The sequence below is a fragment of the Mytilus trossulus genome, chromosome 9 (assembly GCF_036588685.1).
Source record: "Mytilus trossulus isolate FHL-02 chromosome 9, PNRI_Mtr1.1.1.hap1, whole genome shotgun sequence".
Taxonomy (NCBI): domain Eukaryota; kingdom Metazoa; phylum Mollusca; class Bivalvia; order Mytilida; family Mytilidae; genus Mytilus; species Mytilus trossulus.
The window spans coordinates 2,992,084-3,014,542 of record NC_086381.1 but is presented as its reverse complement, the minus strand read 5'-3'; the positions used below and the strand labels follow the sequence as shown (position 1 = coordinate 3,014,542).

General features: G+C 30.7%; 1 protein-coding gene across 4 annotated transcripts in view; it reads left to right on the top strand.

Annotated features, from left to right (window-relative positions):
• LOC134684888 (uncharacterized) overlaps nt 1-22,459 on the top strand; it is a 40,194-nt gene that overhangs the window by 5,603 nt on the left and 12,132 nt on the right. For 2 of the 4 annotated variants that reach the window (XM_063544200.1, XM_063544199.1), the window contains exons 2-3: nt 8,237-8,320; nt 11,847-11,911. The gene's annotated coding sequence lies outside the window, so the exon portion shown is untranslated. Of the gene's footprint in view, nt 1-2,727; nt 2,813-8,236; nt 8,321-11,846; nt 11,912-16,299; nt 16,611-22,459 lie in introns of those variants that run through there. The other 2 variants (XM_063544202.1, XM_063544203.1) reach the window with 2 other exon arrangements.

The following is a 22,459-nucleotide window of genomic DNA, read 5'->3' as shown; positions in this document are numbered from 1 at the left end:
AATATGTAAAGTAAAAGCATGGACAAAAGGAGGTAATTAAGTTATGACAAAATAGATGATTGATGAAAATCATATGGTGGATAATTCTTATCAGAAAAGTCCAATTTTGTTACATATCAAACTTGTGTTTATTCTATGAAAAAAGAGTATTATGAATCACTAAAAATATGAAGTACAAAATATGTATTCCTCTGAAAACCAGTGTTGACTATGCATTAAGATGAGCTTTAGCTAGGAGTCAAAGGCCTCAAATTAACTTTAAAATTAGGAACAGCAATAAAAAGCCCTTTGCCATTGGTTTGGTTAAGTATATATATGTTATTCATTCACGATTGTATTCCCGGACGCAAATTGAATGTTTGTTTGGTGCAAAATAATATTAATTCATGAAATTATAATTAAGAAATTGTCTTTGATTAATTCTAATAAACAGGGGAGATAATTGAGGAAATGATCTGATTTGAATTATATTTTATCGGTTTTCATTCTGCTCAGTCCATAAAAAAATGGCATATATATCACTGCTATATGATGTCAAATATATGAAACGGACATATCATGATAATTAATGAAACAATTAGGTTGATAAGTTTGAACCAAAATTATCAAGTCATCTTCCAGGTTGCTTGTGAAACAAAATAACAAAACACTTGTTTCTTTCATGCAAAATACACAAACTCTTGCAAAATATCAGCTGTTAGTCACAATACAAAGATTTTTATAGAGTGACCACAATGCACTCAATATTTGTTACCTCCAAAATATTCAATTATATAAATATACATGATTTTCCAATATTTTGCTGCTTTTTCCCAGAAACAAATTTGATGTCACAAAGCAAATATCTAAATATCTTAACATCACAATGTCTTTTGACACCATTTCTCCCTGGAGCAGTTCATTCAATAAAATGAAATTCAATTGGAATTTATAATGTGTATTATGATATATATACCAAAAATGGTATTTGTAACAAATTAGATTTGACCTAGAACTTTAATAAGGTCATGTTGTATGATCTTATGTCTTCTGGAGCATGTCTGAAGCAATCCTAAGGCTATTAGTATGTTATGTAAAGGGGATTAGTGACACCCATTGGTAGGGAGGACCATTTAAATAAGGAGTTTAACCTTGAAATGACCTGAAAGGGATAATTGATTTATACATCAGTCAACTGTTTTATTTAGATTGTCTTATATTCTACAAGTTTTCTAAATTTTAAGATATTGATTCCAAAAAAGTTATATCACTTAAGCATGTGCACATTTTCAAATTTGTTGAAAAATGAAGACATTTTATTTGATTCAAATTTGAACTGTCTGTGAACCTTCTGGCCCTGTCTTACATGTCCGGAGTCCATGTTTTCAAACAATGCCAGAGCTGCAAACTCTGTCACAAAGCTGCCTGCAAAAAGAAATAATGTATGGTAAATCAACTAATTTTCATGAGCGATTTATTTTGAAAAACTAAAATATATGTCCATTTTCGATAAATTTTCGATATTCAACTGCAGTGAGGCACAGATAGTTGGTCATCTCCCTTGAAAGTATTTCTAACTTGTTCTGACCTTGTATTAACAACTTAAAGAGTTTGTTTTAGCATGTATAGTAAATTGTGATATTTTTTACAAAATTACCGAAAAATATGTAAGACCTGTCAGATATATATATGCATGATATGTAAATTAAAAGCAGAGGTTTTACATCTTAAATGAAATTCATCAAAAAATGTTGGTGTCTTAAACTTTTGACTGATGGTTAAAAGTCCAGGTGAAAGTTTTCTCAAACGACCTAATTTTAGGTCAGGTGAAAATCATGATGGATTTGTTGACAAAAGTAAGTTTTAAGAGATTTATTGTGAATTGAAATGTGATTTGAAGAGATTTTTACTGCGATGAAAAGGTGGTCAACCTAAGATTTGTGGACATTATTGATTGATAAAAGACAATTTTATGATTCAGTATTAAAGATAAGCAGGAATATTTGACAAGTTTCCAGTTTTGTACATTTTTTGTGAAAGTGGAAAGACAGGTCAAGGAAAAGATATATCATAGAATGACTTTTTAGTCTTCAGGAATTATTTGCAGAGTGGTTTACAGGCTACAAAAACAGAACAAAAGGCTAGTAAAAATTTGTTTGACCTAATATCTATAAAGTCGGGAATAATTAACAGAGTCAGGTTAACAGGCTCCGATAACAGAATGGAAGGCTAGTATAAATTTGTTTGACATTATAAATATCCGTAAAGTTCTATAGAATTAATTTGTCAGGAGCTATTGCACCTTAAAAAAAAATATTTAGAGTTAATAATATAAATTGCTTTGTACAAAATTCAATTTGATAATAGTTCTATAAAAGACTCCTAATTGATCAACAAGTGTTAATGTTCACATCTTAATGATTTTATTTGTTTGACATCCCAAAAATAATCTGTTAGAATCAGTGGGATTATATTTGGTAATTATAATTCTGTTTATGTCAGCGTCAGTTATATTTGAATACTTGTATGAACCAGCCTGTATGAACATATGAATTTATATAAACTCTATTAAGGGATTAGCCGTCAAGTTAATCTGTTAAAAGTGAAACTTATTAGTCATATTTGATCACATTTAATCCCTGTTGAAGGATATCTGAGATATATAGACCACTTTGATAAAGATTATATACTTTACTTTATACAGACTTCCTATACTATGGTATAAAAAAGTGGGTCCAAATTTCATTTTTACTATAATACAATGGACCAGAACTTTTTAACATTTGACATATAGGTGCAGTCACAATTAATGTGTGGACTTATTATCACCACTGTAAGTTTTTGTGGTATCTCTTTAAAGAACTTATTTCGCTAGATCTGTGAATTTGTTTACAAATTTTCTGACCATAGATATTTGTTATAAGTTTGCATATTTTATAGACACCTGTTTATTATTGGAAGACTTTGTGTAACCCTCTAGCTATCTGATGATTTTGTTGTTGTTGAGTTGCTGTATCATTGATGTACATTGTAACCCCCACCTCTCCTTTTACCTATAATGGTAACAATAATCTTGAGTATGTGAGTGTTTTCATTAATTTTGTCCCTGACATAACAAATCAGGACCTTAGATACTAAAAGATTTTTGTTCCCTTTGATGTTTTAATTTCCATTCTTTAAATTCTTATTCTTCTATATTTAGTAAACCTTAGTTTCATTAAGTTTTATATTGTGTTAAATCATACATGTTTTCAGTTGATAACAATCATTACGTGCTGACTCAGAAATTTATATTTTTATCTATTATAATCTATATACATTGTGTACAGTTGGTGCACATTTTCATTTCAACAAAGCGTTAAATGAATTCTGTATTTAAAAAATGGTTATTTTGAAAAGAATTCCAAACCAGTTTCACAGTAATGAAGGCCACGTTATAATGCAAGGGTAAAATTACTGTATATACAACAAGTCATGTGATAATTTTGTACCAAACATGGTAAAGTGGAAAATCCATTAAGATGAAGAAAATTGATAAAGTCATTATGTAATAAGTAACAATCTTAAAAACCATATGAGATGTTTACCAAGCGCAATAACGTGTTTCTGGAATTACATTATTAAAGTATGCTTCAGATTGAAAGATTGGCAGCTAAAAATGTAAATTGTTTGAGAGAATAAAAAATAACTAGGATGTAAAAGGAAAATCAAAACCAGCCAAAGATCAACTTCTCATAGAAAAAGAACACTATTACATCATTATAAAAACCCGCCAAGATCAACTTCACACAAGAGAAGTTTGACTGCATTAGTTTACGCTATTATATCATTTTATGAACTAGAAATAACATAGCATGAATTTGAAAGGAACATGGGAATGAGGAAGGATATAGAATTCTATGTTCTGATTTAACTATTATTCATATAAAAGGTTCTGTAGTTTTGTCATGTTTTTGGCAATCAATAAATTTGTAGTAAATTGAAGATTCCTGCTGAGGCAGAACACCATATATATGTAAGAATATAAAACCATTCTCTTAATTCTGTGTACAAAACTCTGAAAGTTAGAAAATGGTAAAAATGTTGATTTTATCTCTTTTAAATGTTGTAATATGAAAAATCGTTTCACCTAGTATAATAACTGACAATAATTGTGACTTGATAAGTAAATTGCATAATTAACACATGTAATTAGCTTATCAATAAAAAATCAATTCCGAATCCATTTTGAAACGAATATTTAACAAATTTAAAGTTAAATCTTGTTCAAATCAAGTTCAAAAGTGTGAAAAGTTTGAACATGATTGGAATTTTACGATAAACAGTAATTATAATGATATTCATCTCCCCTGGGTAAATATTTAAACAATATTACACTTGAAATTGTTAACTGGACATACAAGGCTTTTAATAATATTGAACAAATATATGCACTTGAAACTAAGTGAGGCAAGTTAAAGGGGGATGTTAAAAAAAACTATAATTTCAGATATTTTGACATAAGATTTTAAGGGGATATTGATTTTCTAGTATATACAGTTTGTAATTTCAAAAACCAATCAAAGCATTGGATCATTGATTCCAATATTTAATGATACATGTACATCTGAAACAAATGCATATTTTTATGATTTTTTTTAATGGTAGTTGAAATATATATAAAAAAAAATCAAAGAACTATCAAATCTAGCTGAAATATGACAACAATTGTACAAACCCTTTCAAAGATCTGAAATATGACAACAATTGTACAAACCCTTTCAAAGATCACTGAAATATGACAACAATTGTACAAACCCTTTCAAAGATCTGAAATATGACAACAATTGTACAAACCCTTTCAAAGATCTGAAATATGACAACAATTGTACAAACCCTTTCAAAGATCACTGAAATATGACAACAATTGTACAAACCCTTTCAAAGATCTGAAATATGACAACAATTGTACAAACCCTTTCAAAGATCTGAAATATGACAACAATTGTACAAACCCTTTCAAAGATCACTGAAATATGACAACAATTGTACAAACCCTTTCAAAGATCTGAAATATGACAACAATTGTACAAACCCTTTCAAAGATCTGAAATATGACAACAATTGTACAAACCCTTTCAAAGATCTGAAATATGACAACAATTGTACAAACCCTTTCAAAGATCTGAAATATGACAACAATTGTACAAACCCTTTCAAAGATCTGAAATATGACAACAATTGTACAAACCCTTTCAAAGATCTGAAATATGACAACAATTGTACAAACCCTTTCAAAGATCACTGAAATATGACAACAATTGTACAAACCCTTTCAAAGATCACTGAAATATGACAACAATTGTACAAACCCTTTCAAAGATCACTGAAATATGACAACAATTGTACAAACCCTTTCAAAGATCTGAAATATGACAACAATTGTACAAACCCTTTCAAAGATCTGAAATATGACAACAATTGTACAAACCCTTTCAAAGATCACTGAAATATGACAACAATTGTACAAACCCTTTCAAAGATCTGAAATATGACAACAATTGTACAAACCCTTTCAAAGATCTGAAATATGACAACAATTGTACAAACCCTTTCAAAGATCTGAAATATGACAACAATTGTACAAACCCTTTCAAAGATCTGAAATATGACAACAATTGTACAAACCCTTTCAAAGATCTGAAATATGACAACAATTGTACAAACCCTTTCAAAGATCTGAAATATGACAACAATTGTACAAACCCTTTCAAAGATCACTGAAATATGACAACAATTGTACAAACCCTTTCAAAGATCACTGAAATATGACAACAATTGTACAAACCCTTTCAAAGATCACTGAAATATGACAACAATTGTACAAACCCTTTCAAAGATCTGAAATATGACAACAATTGTACAAACCCTTTCAAAGATCTGAAATATGACAACAATTGTACAAACCCTTTCAAAGATCTGAAATATGACAACAATTGTACAAACCCTTTCAAAGATCACTGAAATATGACAACAATTGTACAAACCCTTTCAAAGATCTGAAATATGACAACAATTGTACAAACCCTTTCAAAGATCTGAAATATGACAACAATTGTACAAACCCTTTCAAAGATCTGAAATATGACAACAATTGTACAAACCCTTTCAAAGATCACTGAAATATGACAACAATTGTACAAACCCTTTCAAAGATTGCACATTTTTCATGCAAAAAGCCAAAATTAGTATAATAGCTAGATGTCTACAAAGATTTTTTCAGTGCTTGTAACTGTAACATCATATGCATAAATTAAAGATGCATTCTGGTATGAAAATTAAAATGTGTATATCCTCTTAACTTAAAGTGGCACTCATTAGATCTTAGGTGACCAAATTCTGAAATGAATAAATGGCTATTACTTTTATATGGAGCTCTGTGAACTTATGACTTTAAATAATATGTATTAAATTGTATTTATTGAATAGCCATGAGTTAAAACTTTCAGGACATAGTACATGTGGTTTTAAAACTAGAAAGAAAACATATTTGTGGACATGTTCTTAGATTACAATCTTTAATTTTAGGACAACTTGTCTATTATATTATTGTATAGTTCAGTTTAGTCAACATAAATTTTAATGTATGTTTAAAGTGTGTAAAGAAGTGTCCACAATAAGATTGAATGGTCCAGATTTACTGCCTTAATGGGGTTCCGGAGTATTTATGGATATCTTTAGATTGTCTTTCCCTACGTTATGGTATGTAAGCCACTTTAATTTAGTTGATAAAGGAGCTGATATTGTCACTGACTGATACCTACATTATAACACATCTGTCCTTCGACATGGTCATTATCTAAAAACTATTTCACGGGGAAAGATCAAACATAGCGTCGAGGTCATGAACCATTCAAACTTTAAAAAAACATTGAAAATACAAAATTAATTTCAAATTTGTAAAAAAGTTGAAAACGAAGCAATGTTGAGGTAAACAAATTTGATGATCCAATTTTGTAAATAAACAAATGACATTTTGCACTTTATTAAGGCCCTTAGATTTGTAAATGAATGTGAGTGACTTTTGTCCCTCTAAGTCTCAAGTTCACTGGAGCTCATTCATATAATATCTAGCCTACTGAGGTTAATAATGCTATCCTTATTTAGTCATAACTTTTTTTTTATTTCATTTATTATTCAGTATAAACTAGAATTTCATTCAGTAAAATTTTTAATTGAGTTTTATGAACGAACACAGGTAAGCCTCTACAATACCTTTTGGTCAGAGTACCCCAAAGTCTGGAAAAACATTATGTTTCTTACCCAGTCAGAAAAAAGGAAGTCATTACGCTAGCTTTAAAGCTTTTGTGTTTGACGACCACAAACTTTCTTTAAAAATATACTTATATTGTCATCGTTGGATGATTTTGAAAACCCTGTGGTGAATTTTATGAATGAAACTGGAAATTTGAGACGTGGATCAACAATTTAATGAATAAATTCATATTTTCAGTTTATAGATCTTATTTATTGTGAATCTGTCAGCTCAAGGATCTTATATTTATAGTAGTTTTGTTGTGTTTTTGATATAAGGATTTTTAAGTTCTCTGTTAAGATATGATATTTTTGACTTGTGGTATTGAGAATGTTTCCATGGAGGATAACTTTCTAATTTAGTATGTAAGTACAGATTTACCATGGAAAGGTTTTAAAAATATTAACTTCTTTTTATTTTGTTTATTTTTCAAATTTGTCACATTAGCTGTATTCTTTTATCATTTCATAAATTTCTGTAGTCCTAAGAAATGGTATTGAGATATGAAAATATTTCTATCCCATAAAATGTTGAACAGGATATGAACACATTATCATAAGCCACGGACCCAGCTCATGCAGGTGCACAAGAGTCCATTCATAATTGACTAGGATTGTATTCCTATCGAAGGTCTGGGCACTCCCGCTTCCTCCACTAAAAAAAGCTGGTTGCTATGAAATAGCCCAAAGGTGGTCTTAAAAAGTGTTGTTTGAAAACGGCAACAATCGATCAATCATAAAAGCCACCCTGGATAGCAAAGCAATTTTTAGGGATTTTTGGTTTTCAGTGCTATTGACAACTTCTAAATTGATTTAGTTTTCCAACTAGCACCACTGATGACTTGTTGTGGCAGAATGGTTGAGCCAACTTTGAAGATTTTATTTTTAGTAGATGCTTTTTTTGAAAGGTTTAAAACACAAAACTGTCATGACTGTTTCTAATTGTAACTCATTTTATTTACAGATTATTTGGAATATGTTGTAAAAGAAGAATTCAGAAATTTCTTTCTCACCAAACTCAAGGCCATTTAGTCTTTAATGACATTAGGTAAGCTATCATTTATTGTAGTTAAGTCAATGCAACCAGAATCTCTGCCAAATAAAGGGAACCCTATTTATATATTTAAGTCAAACAAATATAGATGTACATAGTATATGTATATCTCAAGCTTCCTGATTGTTTTTTTTAGTAATTTTAACTATTTAGGGAGTTCATTTCTGTTCAAACATGAATGTTTCATTGGAGATTCTTCATGTATTATTTTTCATGTTTTTATAAGGATATGTCCAAATTTTAGTTTTTAAAAATCTAAGAAGAAAACAAACTTCAATGGATTGGAAAAGAATACAAACTACTTGTTTACTTCTGCATGGTTAAACTATGTCAGTTTTTATGGGGAATATGACATACTTTTGAATAGTTCATAAAAGTTTTGACAATATATATTAAATTTGATTTACTGCACTGTTTTTGAAGTGAATTTTTTTTATGTCCTCTAGATCTCCTTATGATTAAGAATAATAAAATGAGGTTTGATATTCTATTTATTTGACTTTGTTTATCATTGTCATTATATAATTTAATTTTGGATGTAACACGTCTTCTGATTGGCTGACTTTATTTTGTTATGAGCCCATAGACATAATTTAGTCATGTGACCATGACGTCATCAACGTTTTTTCATGGTTTTCTACAGTTTAAAATGGAATTTAGAATTAAATTATAAGAAATAACTGTAATATTTTTTCTGTCTATTTGAAATAACATAAAAAATTTGGTGCACACTGTTAAATAACCCGCTACAGGCATTATTCAGTGTGCACCAAATTTTTTATGTTATTTCTTCATAGACAGAAAAAATATTACAGTCATTCCTTAAATCAATACACCAATGCACAATTCCACAACAATATACAGCTATATCAAAACAGAAAGCTGCAGCTTAACACAAAAGGATGTCATAGAATATTGAAACACCACAAACATTAAAAGAAGCGTAATAATGACAAACATCACACCAAAACACAGTCAATTAGCACATTAAAAGGTATTTTCACACAACACTGAGAATCTGTGATATGATATCACACACAAAAGCAGTCATAACACACCAGAACACAATGTCATCACACACAAAACACAGTCTCAACACACCAGAACACTATGTCATCACACACAAAAACAGTCACAACACATCAGAACATAATTTCATCACACACAAAAACAGTCACAGCACACCAGAACACAATGTCATCACCCTCAAAAACAGTCACAACACATCAGAACACAATGTAATCACACACAAAAACCAGTCACAACACACCAGAACACAATGTCATCACACAAAAAACAGTCACAACACATCAGAACACAATGTCATCACAAACAAAAACAGTCACAACACACCAGAACACAATGTCATTACACAAAAAAACAGTCACAACACACCAGAACACAATGTCATCACACACAAAAACAGTCACACCACATCAGAACACAATGTCATCACACAAAAAAACAGTCACAACACACCAGAACACAATGTCATCACACAAAAAAACAGTCACAACACACCAGAACACAATGTCATCACACACAAAAACAGTCACAACACACCAGAACACAATGTCATCACACACAAAACAGTCACAACACATTAGAACACAATGTCATCACACACAAAAACAGTCACAACTCACCCAAACACAATATCATCACAAACAAAAACAGTCTCAACTCACCTGAACAAAATGTCATCACACACAAAAACAGTCATTGCACATTATAACACAATGTCATCACACACAAAAAACAATCACAACACATCAGAATACAGTGTTATCTCACACAAAACAGTCACAATGTCATAACATTTAAAAACAGTCGCAACACATCAGAACATGATGTCATCACCCTAAAAAACATTCACAACACATTAGAACATAATGTCATCACACAAAAAAAAAGTCACAAAACATCAGAACACAATGTCATCACCCTCAAAAACAGTCACAACACACCCTAACACAATGTCATCACAAACAAAAACAGTCACAACACACCAGAACACAAAGTCATCACCCTCAAAAACAGTCACACCACATCAGAACACAATGTCATCACAAACAAAAACAGTCACAACACATCAGAACACAATGTCATCACGCAAAAAACAGTCACAACACACCAGAACACAATGTCATCACAAACAAAAACAGTCACACCACATCAGAACACAATGTCATCACACACAAAAACAGTCACAACACACCAGAACACAATGTCATCACACACAAAAACAGTCACAACACACAAGAACACAATGTCATCACCCTCAAAAACAGTCACAACACACAAGAACACAATGTCATCACCCTCAAAAACAGTCACAACACATCAGAACACAATGTTACCACCCTCAAAAAACAGTCACAACACATCAGAACACAATTTCATCACACAAAAAAAACAGTCACAACACACCAGAACACAATGTCATCACACACAAACAGATCACACAAAGAATCAGTCACAAAATATCAGTCATAACACTAAAAGTCACAAGGCATCACTCAAAAAAATTGTCAAAACACAACAGATCACACACATTAACAGTCACAAAATATCAGAAAACTAAATAAAAAAAAAAACAGTCACAACACATCAGACCACAAGGTCATCAGGAAAAAAAATCAGGTACAGCACATTAAAACTAGAGTTTTATTTCCCTTTCCTAACTTAGTAACCATGAATGATCAGAATTTTTGTTTCCATTTAAAGGAATTTCCGTTGTTACTTACTCAAAGATACTTGACCTATAAGTTATAAAAAAGTTAGTAGAAAAGAATAATTGTATGAATGTTTGTAAGTATAAATGACAGGCCTTGTTTATTCGGGGGGTTATAATAGACATGGAATTAAAGTCATGTGTCTGCCTTTATTTTTGAATGGTTACTTTATATAAGAGGGATAAAAGACCAGTTTTTAAATTCTTAGCCTCTTTGTGATATAACGTGATCTGGTGTTGTTATATTTCTCTAAGTGTGGGAAGATCTCAGTGACGATATGTTTTCATTGATGATTATTTTACCTTGACCAGAACTTTTTCATGTAATTCTTTTTAGTTATTTGACCTTGTCTGTAACCTTTGTTCAATAGATAAATGTACTTTCAATGCAGACCATTGTTTATGTATAATTACCAACAACCATGGTCTGGTATTTTAAAAAACCTCCAAAACAGTACCCTATATGACATATATGATTAGATTATTAACTGAAAATAGGAGTTATCTCAACACAACAAAAATAGTTGCCTTGCAGAAATAAAGAGTTATCTCTATATTGCCATAATAATTAAATTTTTATTAATATGTTACTAAATTTAGTGTGACCTCCATTTTCTCTGAACAAGTACACATTTTTGTAAAAATGCCCAACTGAAGCCTGTCTCGCTGCGTTGAAGACCCATTGATGGCTTTACACTTTTTTCTTCTTTTTGGTCGGTTTGTTGTCTCTTTACGCCTTCCCTATTTCCATTCTCAATTTTATAACAGAATACATTTTTCTTTCAGATATGTTCCTGTATACTACGATATGACTGGTCAGTACAGTACCTGAAACTCTGCAATATATAGAGGTTTGTATTTCAGACATTTATTCATCATTCGATTATTGGTGTTGATAGATATAGGAAGATGTGGTATGAGTGCCAATGAGACAACTCTCCATCCAAGTCACAATTTATAAAAGTAAATCATAGGTCAAGGTATGGTCTTCAACACAAAGCATAGGCTCACACGAAACAGCAAGCTATAAAGGGCCCCAAAAATTACCAATATAAAACCATTCAAACAGGAAAACCAATGGTCTAATCTATATAGAAACTATGTTAAGCAATACGACAGAGATGGGCCAACATACCTCTTTGTGATAACCAGTTTAAAAATTGCTTGTCAACAGCATAAAGAATGAAATATTTTGCCTTCCCTACTCCCATCTCTTGTGGCTTTTCATTTAAGAACCCCTCTAGATTCTACGGTTAAAACACTTTAAAAAGCATGCATAAATAAATGAAGAAAGAAAGAAACTGCGTTGAATGCATTTGTGGTTTATAAATGTGTTTATTTATCTTGAAAGAAAAACATATCTCTTTAAATTTCTATTGCTATTTAGTGGTAATTATATTTTCTAGTCAGTGCATCCATCTAGCTGTTGGTTCATCTGTTCTTAGACAGTCCCTTCTTTAAAAGGTTTAGCTATTAGTTTAAGGTAGTTGGTTACCCTTAAGTTCACATCTACTGGAAACATGTACAAATGCTCATATAAACTTCTGTAATTATACACCGAATTATGACTTTGAACTTGATTTCACGGTTAATTGAGCATTGAAAAGAGGGACGAAAGATACCTAAGGGACAGTCAAACTCGTAAATCTAAAACAAACTGAAAAGTGATAGTACACAATTAGTACATTCCCAGTTTAAATTTTTGGTTTTCCGTTAGTTTTGTGGTCGCATCAACAGGAAACTAATTACACATGTTCATTATGAGTTTAAGTTTAAATTTTTATGCCAAATTATAATTTGTATAAAAAAGAAGATGTGGTATGATGCCAATGAGACAACTATCCACAAGAGACCAAAATGATACAAACATTAACAATTATAGGTCACTGTACGGCCTTGCATTTTATGGTTCACTGAACACAGACATAATATATGGAGCAGGTCATTGTGTCAAATGGACATGTCTAATATGTATTAAAAGCAGACAGATATTTTTCAGAAATTGAATAGAAGGCTAAATATTTGTCTGGTCTTCGTCCTAAATATTTGTCTGGTTCTCGGTCAGACCAGGTATTAGTCAGTTCTAGTTTTGACCTATATATGTGGGTGTTATAAACTGTCAAACAATACCTTATTATTCTTTAGTGCTGACCTTCTGTGTGTGGTGTATAATGATTACAACCTAGGATATTACAAGCCTGTCATAGTCTCTATCAGACTTGGAGTTAGCCCAAGCCTTGCACTGAGGTGTAAATAATGTTAAGAACCAACAGGTCATTTTATAACTGAGTTTGCCAACTTCATGTCAGGACGTTACTTTTTTACTGATGTAAGTAAGGTTTTATAGATAATATACAAGAGACCTTTCGAGAGAATATTAATGGACCATCCTGTGCGACAAGGTTATGGCAAGACTCCTTGGATTAAATCTAACCTTTTTGAATTGTATGTCCGGGACTTTACCTCTATACATTTATTATGAATTAAAGGATAGGATTTTGTCTGCTTTAATGGTTGATGAATTATTTTTAAAACTGTTATTCTGGGAAAGTATAGATCAATTTTACTTAGTTATCTCCCTTTACTGCATATTTGGAATGTAAATTTATAATATTGAGATTAAAAGAGCAAAGAAAAAAAAATTAGGTTCCAAAATCATGATATATTATATATCTTATGTACTTTGTAATTTAATAACCTTGTCAAGATTATTAAAAAAAGGAATTTTCACTCAATTAAAGTGGTTTAACATTTGCCCATGAGTTTAAATACGGGACACTTTAAGACTATTAGATTTAATTTCTACACCCACTTTTGTAATTGGTGTATGATAAATATTAGTTCTTCTAGTACTGAATAACTGAGAACAAGTTCAAATAACATACCACAAAAGGAGTATCCACATATTATTAAGTTCATATTAACAACTATAGTAAAGACATATTGGTCTTAATGGGGTGCTAAAGAGGGGAGTAAGGTTAGACATTTATTTGATGTATACTAAATTTAAAAAATAATTAAATAAAACATTGTAAGTAAAAGGTTATCAAAGAAATTTCACCTTAAAAAATTCGTAAATATGCATCGATGAATTGATTCAGAGTAATTTGATAATTTTAAAGCAATTGTTGGACTTGGTATTAAAGTTGACACATTTGACAGTGATTGATCAATTTTTGATTCGATAAATTTCAATGATTTGGGATAACTTGATTTGAATTCTTCCCCGCTTTAGAAATTGAAACAATGATCAAACATATATAGACAACATTGATACTTTGGTTTATGGATAGTAATTTCATACTTGTAAAAGCCATTCAATATATAGAAAGGATTACCCAAATTATAAGATGTTCAAACATCATAGAACAGGATATTACAGGGGTCCTGAGAAGCACAGTCCTTTTCTTGGATTATACTGAATTGTGTGAAATCATTGAAATTTTCATTATCTTCTTTTAATGATTATGTGTTAAACACTTCATGAAATTGTAAACGTTATATTGGGGCCTCTTTTAATGACATTGTTAGAGAATGAAATACTCTAGAACCCCCCCCCCCCCCTTTTTCCCCATCCAGAATATCACCACTTTTGTGTTAGCATTTCTTGTAAACATTGGTAAAGGACAGTAATAACAAATAGCAATTAGATAAGCAACATGACTGGTGACACTGATGAGTCAGGATTTGTTTACCTTAGATTCTGGAACATATCTGAGAAAACCACAATAAGCATGTTTTAGAGTTGTTGGTGAGGCTCATGTATTTTAGTCTAGTTTTCTATGTTGATGGGTCTTATTTGTAGCCTTTGGTTTTTTGCCATGGTATCCTCAGATGGTCTTCAACTTGTAAGATTTTAATGTTGTCTTGGTATCTATCACCACTACCTTTCCCATTATTAAGAAGATAAAGTTTAATTTTTAAATTGGATATTTAAAAAATAAAGAATTGTTACTTAGCCAAACCCTGATATATATGACTGATAAATATACCCAGAGGCAATTGACTTTAAAGAGACTTGATATCGAGACTATAAGATCTGGTAAATCTATTCCCAAGTAAAATTATAGAATATAGATTCACTAAGTATTAAAACAAGATTTAAAATATAGATTTCTTAATAGAAAGGATCTTCTTTCACTGTTTTGAATGATTTAATTTGATCAACTGTCAAAACAAGTCGTCACCGTTTAACCAGTAAATTTAATAATGTCTCCTTGATAGCGACACTTTGACTATCTAATATAGGTGAGATATAGACAATTATTTTAGGATGGGACATTTCTTCCTCACAATAAGACAATAACTTTACATGTCTGAACAACTTTTATTCTTGATTTTACTTTCAATGAAATCGTTATGTGAAACATGATCATAATTGCAAAAAACTAGTAATATATACGGAAAAAGTAACAAAATTCCAAACTTTTTTGGTTAATTGTTTTAAAAATATATGTTCATTATTGGATTTTATAAATACAGTAAAACAGTTAATAAACCTTGCTGTAGATCCTCATTGTAAACATTTCATGTCTGAAGTTCATTACAGTGGTAGAAAATTATCTGTTAATTAAACATTTAAATATCTTAAACAAAGATTTAACTATTAACTATATGTGGTAACATAAACAGGCATAGAGATTCTCTTGTTTATTACACTGACTAGTTGTCTTTAATTATTTCAAATTACTAGGTATCCCATAAGTCATTGCACTGACTAGATATTAAGTAAGTCACTACATACTGACTTGCTAAGAGTAAATCATTAAACTTTGTAACTCTCAGGTCATTATATATCAGTGTTGTTTTTTTTAAGTCATTATGCTTTCATCAACTATAAAGATATAGGAAGATGTGGTATGATTAATGCCAATGAGACAACTCTCCATTCAAATAACATTTTTTTAAGTTCTTATATTATCATTTATTAAATTTTTATGACTGGTCTTTTAAATTGGTTCACAAGTCATTATTTTCATAACGTCCTAATGTCTAGAGCTGTTTAAAGTCATACACACTTATTGACCTTGGACAGTTTATAGCCTGACCTTGAACAGAGTTTGTCTGGTTACTCTTATTCTCAGTTCTTTGATTTCTATGTGATTCCAGTCAATCAACTATAGAAGACATTGACAAAATCTTTAATAAGACGATAAAAAAGTGTCTTATAATGACTTTTATCGCACCTTTCAGCGTCAACGATCAGATAAGTTTATTAAGGTTCTTTTAGATGCTACTTCTGATATAAACCTGTTTTGATCGTATCAATAAGTTTGTTAATAAAACCGTTAATCAATAAGAGATCAGAACAGACCATAATAGTTGGTGAATATTGAAATCTCCTGTTTAATAGGTTGTGGTAAACTGATTTGTTGAAGTACTGATTATGTACAGGGTATTATACACATCATAGTGTGATAATACATGAGTAGGAGGTCCATCAATTGTATTGGAAGAATAAAAAAGACAGACTGATATTTCATACTGTGATTTTAAATTATCTGTGTTTAAGCATGAATTATAGAGCGTGGATAATCTATCTCTTATAATGTAAGTTTCTAATACATATAATACATATAATTACTGTTTTTAAATTACGCAAATGGTATACAATGGATTTTTGTATATATGTTATATTTAGACTTTCTTTTTCTTTCAATTTGAACAACATGAACATCGCTTAAGAGCATAAATTTAGAAAATGGTATACAATAGATTTTTTTTATATTTTATATTTATATTTTCGTTTTCTTTCAAAGTTAACAACATGGAACATTGCTCAGGAGAATATATTTTGAGAAACTGATTTAATTTTTTGTACAACATTACTGGTTTGATGTCTATGGAGTTTTGACATCAAGTCTACAGTATAACTAGGTCACTGCCTTGAAGGTAGATCAGTGGTTTCGATGGCTTAATAGTCTTAAGTATCTGTTGAATCTAACCCAATGAGGTCACATTTAAAATAAATTAAAATGAATTCATACCGCATCTTCTTTTTATTGAATCCAAACCAGGCCTTTCAGGTTTGGTGTGAGCCAACTTAAATTCTCAGTGTTGAAGACCGTACTTTGACCTATAATGATTTACTTTTACAAATTATGACTTGGATGGAGAGTTGTCTCATTGACACTCATACCACATCTGATCTTATATCTACTTGCAGTCATTTAAAAATTCAAGTACGATAAATACACACAGACTTGGAAATCAACCAATCAATGTTTGGTGCACAAATGGTGAACTGAGTCAATTTTTATGAGTGAGAACCCATATCTGTAGTTATTTTTCTCAAGAGTTTTAATTAAACCATGAAAACAGTACATTGTTACATTAAGATATCATACTCTGTTTTCCTCCACCAATGAAAATGCCTGTATGATATAATTTATATCTAAGAGTGCTGAAAGTGGCATGGAACACAAACAATCTATTAATTAGTTCTTTTAAAAGGAGTTATTTGTTTGTAGTAATTGGTTGTGTGACTGTATCATTGATGTTTTGTCTATTATCGGTATGAAGTTTAAAGTGTTTTTGTAGATATTAAACATGTGGTAGCGGATCCAGAACTTTTCATAAGGGGGTGCCCTCTTCTGAGTCATGCTTCAGTGATTCCCTATGTAATCAACCAAATTTTTCACACAAAAGAGGGGGGGGGGAGCTTGGATCCGCCTATGAACACATGCATAGTGTAGCTGGCATATTGTGTCAAATAAGATCCCCTTATTCCAATTTCTCCGGCGCCCCCTGATCTGACATCAAATCCTGGACTTGTGGTGTGCACCAAATCTCCTATATGAGTTATTTCATGTTAAGGTGGTATGGGTGTCTTTCGCCATCTTGGATTGTAAAAAACAGAGAATCTAAGGTCCAGATTTTCAATCAAATTCGCAAAATTTGATGCAGGAATGCAGATACTCATGTGAATTTGCATTTAAAAGAACAAATTTAGAAGATTATATCTTATAAATATTAATATTTGTACAAGTGTTGATTAGTTATGCTTAAATTTTAATATTTTTTAAATTGGCATTTTAAGGGGAGGTAACTCTGAAATAGTGCATTTTCTGAAGGAATCTACATGGAATTTTGCTATTTCGTATTTTAGCCGGGAAAAACGCACGGTGACCCTATCTTTTCTTTTGATATTCTCAAAGCATTTAAGAAAAGCTATCTTCTCGTATTTTATTTTACAATTCTATCATTAAGCTCAGCTTCTAATCACATAAAGGTGATTTTTCCTGTATAATCCATACAAAATGTGTCATTTTGTCACGACCTGTAGCTTGAGAAAATGCACGGTGACCTATCAACTTTATGATATTTTTGAACATATATCAATATATAGATGCTACGTTTTGACAAAGTATGAACAAATTCTATCATTTTTAATTTAGACTCCCATACCACCTTAAGTTACTTATATGTGAAGGAATTATCTCCCTTGTATAAAGAATAAAAAGATGTAAGCCAATAAATAAATTTGAGATTTGATATTTTTATTTCTTTAATACATGTAATAAGAGATTGATCACTTTATTTCAAAGTGACAGACATTTGTATTTTTACTGATTTCAGATTGAAATTAGACCTCATCAAAACAGAATATAAAATCATTATTGATAAATTGTTTCTGTCATTTGATCAAGTTATATTGATCTCAAAAATATTTTTTTTAAATGGCAGAGACATAAAGCTGTTACAAGTGATATTAGACATCTTATTTTACCTTATTCTTAGCATATGCCAAAAAACATTACATGATCACCCTTTTTCAACTGTTATTAGGTCAACCTTCAGAACAAATTGAGGTCAGAAATCCAAGAACCAAAAATATATTTCCTCTTGCGATTAACGGTGAAATACAAATATCTATGGTTTAGGAATATTTGACGTCATTTATTAATTGAAGATACTCCATTTTTGTCGAGCCTGCAACTTTTGTTGCAGAAAGCTCGACATAGGGATAGTGATCCGGCGGCTCACTTCTTAAAAGATTTATATTTTAGCAGGTGGAAGACCTGGATGCTTCATACTTTGTATATAGATGCCTCATGTTACGAACTTTCCGTCAGTCACATGTCCAATGTCCTTGACCTCATTTTCATGGTTCAGTGACTACTTGAAAAAAAAGTTAAGATTTTTTGTAATGTTAAATTCTCTCTTATTATAAGTAATTGGATAACTATATTTGGTATGTGTGTACCTTGCAAGGTCCTCATGCCTGTCAGACAGTTTTCACTTGACCTCGACATCATTTCATGGATCAGTGAACAAGGTTAAGTTTTGGTGGTCAAGTCCATATTTCTGATACTATAAGCAATAGGTCTAGTATATTCGGTGTATGGAAGGACTGTAAGGTGTACATGTCCAACTGGCAGGTGTCATCTGACCTTGACCTCATTTTCATGGTTCAGTGGTTATAGTTAAGTTTTTGTGTTTTGGTCTGTTTTTCTTATACTATACGTGATAGGTCTACTATAATGTGTGTATGGAATGATTGTAAGGTGTTCATGTCTAGCTGACAGGTGTCATCTGACCTTGACCTCATTTTCATGGTTCAGTGGTCAAAGTTAAGTTTTTTAGTTTTGGTTTATTTTTCTAATACTTTATGCATTAGATCAACTATATTTGGTGTATGGAAATATTTTATGATCTATATGTCCGTTACGCAGGTTTTATTTGACCTTGACCTCATTTTCACGGTCCATTGCTAAGTTTTTAAAAGTGTTTGTGTTTTGGTCTGTTTTTCTTTTTTTATAAGCAATAAGTCAACTATATTTGTTGTATTGAAGAATTGTTAGCTGTACATGTCTGCCTTGCATGGTTCATCTGACCTTGACCTCATTTTCATGGTTCATTGATCAATGTTTCATTTTCTCGGTTAATGTTGAGTTTATGTGACATTTGTAATAAAGCTTTATGTTTAGGTCTATCAAGATAGTATCAATGATTAGTAAAGAAGACGAGACATTTCAGTGTGTGCACTCTTGTTAGGTAAAGCCATAAAAGTATTTTGTGAGGATAAATTCCCTAGTACCTGCAAACATGACAATCTTCATATGAAAGAAAATTAATTAATATCAAAACAAAATTTAAATGACCAGACATAAATTTAATAATCAAAGATTTCAATATTTGCTGTTTAAATAAATGTCTAGAAAAGATAATATTTTCTTTTAAGAACTTATGAAAATTTAAACTGACAACGTTTACTGAAGTGTAATCTGTCACAGGAAATTTAATTTGGTCAATATTTATATAAATTGAATACTTATATAAACCAGGAAAATAGAGAAATATCTGATCGATTTTCTGAAGTAGATCTACCCATGGCTGATAGATAAGGAAACACATTTGTCAAATTGTAAAATAATACAATGGCTACTTTCATTTTCAAAAAAGGTATGTAAAGGTATGGAATTTCTCGTTACATTGAAGACCTGTTGGTGACCTTCCGCTGTTGTTTTTTCTATGGTTGGGTTGTTGTCTCTTTGATACATTCCCCATTTCCATTCTCAATTTTATGTATAGGACTGATGAAAATAAGGGGAAAACTGATTTCTTTTCTGTTATGATCGAATTGATTTCAACATTCACAAATAAAAAATAGACAACATTTACTCTATCAAACATTGCCAAGGCATGTCATAAAACAGCATAACCCGTCATTTAAACACAAAATGTCTGTCATACAATGCTGAAATTGCCTATTTTACTCACATTTAAAAACTTCGTATTAATTTTGGTGGATAGTTGTCTAATAAAATTAACGGTACCAATCTTCTTGCACCAGATGCGCATTTCGACAATCCGACTCACATATCTCTTCAGTGATGCTCGTGGCCTAAATGGCAATAATACCAAATCCCCTTAAGTTTATCTTTAAATAGATATCTGCATGTATGATTTAACCCTTTAATATTAAAAAAAATTTAAATTATAATATTTTAGCTACTTTTACTCCTCAAGCCATATGAGGGATTAAAATATTTTTAAACTTAAGCTTTTTCAAAATTTTAAATACCACAAACTTGTTTTTATGGGTAAATCAAAAAATTATAATTAAATAAATCATTTGATAAATTAAATTTCAACAGATTATTCCAATGTGTTAATTTATATTTTTTTAAATAACTAGGAATATTTAAGTTCACTAAAGTTCGTATCAGACCGTGTGAGTGTATTGCTTACGGAACAGCGAGCACCTGTGACCTGGGTCAGGTGTAATGTCACAGTTAATTTCTTTACGCTAATACATTTCACACTGCATTACATTTTTAAATAAAGAAATATTATGTTGACAAATTCTCATTATTTTAAGTAATTCGGTTAAGTCTTGTGGTTCTCACTACCTGGGTTTGAACTTTTAATCTTTAAGTTGATCAATTTTCAGTTATTTATTATGTAGATATATATATAAGGAAGGTGATTTGTTTACTTTCTTTGGTAAATTTTGTTTATCAATTATGTTAACACTTAATGAGTTAAGGAAGGAGTATATTTGTTTACTCGATGATAAGGTTCAGTCTATACTTCTGTAATTGAATTTAGATATTGGGCCTTACCTAGCTAAGTACTTGGATAGGTAAACTTAGTAGTGACAATTTTATAGATGAACTGGGAATTTTAATGTTTCTATTGCTTTTATGGTCAGTATACTTACATAGAATAGGGAATAGAAACAAGGAATGTGTTAATGGGACAACTACCTAACATAAAGTCAAGTCAAAACAAAAAAAAAGTAAAGTTTGCAGCAAACTTTTATTATACATGTATATATAGCTATAAATATGTGAGTGTTCCTTACACCATTTAATATGCATATTTTCTTATAGTTACTAAATTACAATATTTTATTTAAGATATGATTCACTAGGTGCTTTAAGTAATATTTAAGTTATAATGATATAGGCAAATAAGCAAGTAAGTTATTAATTTGAATTATTTTATTAAATTTGGCCGATAATAATTATCAATCTTTTTAGTTCTCTTTGTAAAACATTAATTATTATAATTTTTCAGAATAATTATAATTTGGTCCCATATATTAAGAAATGGACTTTTGTTTTTGGAGAGTTGTCTCATTGTCAATCGTACCACTTCTTCTTTTTTATATTGATTCATCCCTAATAGGGATTGACATCCTTTATGTATAACTCCTACACTGGTGAAAGTCATTTCTATTGAACTTTGTATTCCATAATGAAGCTCAGTAACCCAAACCAATGATTCAGGGGACATCGGTCAGTAACTTTCCCATAGGTGGGGTATTAAAATTTTTAATCAAACAAACAAATTACTATCACAATGTCCTCCCATAAAACTCAGATAACGTTGTTGTAGTTAACGGTGATGACCGATATAAAGTGTCAGAAAAATTAATATTGGATATAATA